The sequence below is a fragment of the Tarenaya hassleriana genome, unplaced genomic scaffold (genome assembly GCF_000463585.1).
Source record: "Tarenaya hassleriana unplaced genomic scaffold, ASM46358v1 Cleome16, whole genome shotgun sequence".
Classification (NCBI taxonomy): domain Eukaryota; kingdom Viridiplantae; phylum Streptophyta; class Magnoliopsida; order Brassicales; family Cleomaceae; genus Tarenaya; species Tarenaya hassleriana.
The window spans coordinates 1,873,032-1,874,708 of record NW_010965019.1 but is presented as its reverse complement, the minus strand read 5'-3'; positions in this window follow the sequence as shown (position 1 = coordinate 1,874,708).

Sequence of the window (1,677 nt, the reverse complement as noted above, 5' to 3'; positions counted from 1 at the left end):
AAAGAGTTGGAGTTGACACGTGATGGTCACGCACCTGTGCCGATATTCAGACTCACAAACCCAGGTAAAACGGTCTTGTTTAAATGGTTAAAAGAAGAGGTTAAATTCCCTGATGGATATGCATCCAAATTGGCGCGATGTGTTGATACTGATTCATTAAAACTTATGGGAATGAAGAGTCATGATTGCCATGTATTCATGCAAAGACTTATTCCTATTGCATTTGCGGAGCTATTGAAACCGAGTGTCCACGGAGCGTTATGCGGTATCAGCACATTCTTTCGAGATATATGTGCAAGATCTCTTAGAAGAAGTAATGTAGAGGTTTTGAAAGGCAACATTCCTGAGATACTTTGCGCATTGGAAAAGGTATTTCCACCTTCATTTTTTGATGTGATGGAACATTTACCTATTCATTTACCAGATGAGGCGATATACGGTGGTCCAATATAGTTTAGATGGATGTATCCATTTGAGCGATTTTTTTTCCATCTGAAAAAGAAGGCTAAAAACAAAGCAGCAGTGGAAGGATCTATCATCAAACAGTATTTGTTAGAGGAGATCTCCTACTTCAGTTCTTTCTATTTTGAATCTCATATTCAGACGAAGACAAGGAGGGCTATCAACGAAGACGATAGAAGTTATCTCTACCACTATGATTCATGTTTCGGACTTATTCCCGAAAGTTTTCAGCCTACTGATCGCCTCGGAGGCAAATCTGAAGAATATTGGTTAACTGTACAAGAGTACAATCACATCGCCACATATATACTGTTGAATTGTGAAGAACTTAAGCCATACGAAAGGTACACATTTTTTAATCTTAGATGTGATTAGAAATTAATTAATTACATATTTGCTAACAACTTTTTTTTGTAAGACTTTTTGACGATGATGTTTTGGCAACATATCCTAATCTATGTGGGGAGGAATTTGAAGGAATGAAGGAACAACATTATGCATCTTGGCTTCGAGACTACGTAAGTATTCTAGCTATATATATATGTACGTGTATGTATTTGTGTATTAATTTAATTTTTATGCGCAGATTCAGTCATGCAGTGATAGAATTCCGGCATGGATCAGAGATATATCACATGGACCTGGAAGAAAAGTCATTTGCTGGCCGATAATGTTCACCCGAGGATACACGTTTCACACTTACGATCATGGGAAACATAAATCCACGTTCAATTACGGAGTTTGTATAAAAAGCGGGTCATCGGAAGATCATGATTTCTTTGGAGTTCTTCGTCAGATTTTCCAACTCCAGTATCCAGGATTAGTCGGGTTGAAAACAATCATATTCAGATGTGATTGGTTTGATACAACGTCGGGACGCGACTCACGGAAAAATCGATGGGGAGGTATTGACATAAACCCGAAACGTTCATATGCAAAGTACGATCCTTTTATACTTTCAGATCAAGCAGACCAGGTATGCTTCATTCCATATCCGAAACATTCTGCGACATCGGTGAAACGGCGACGGGAAGATCAATGGTCGGCTGTTTTGAAGATTAACCCACGAAGATTAAATTCCTTCGACACTCGCGAGGTGCCGCTAATCGATCCCGAACTAGACGGGGCGTTATGGTAATTAATTTATAAATTAAATTATTTCAATATTTATTTTAAATTATATTATTAGTTAATATTAATAAATTGTTATTATAA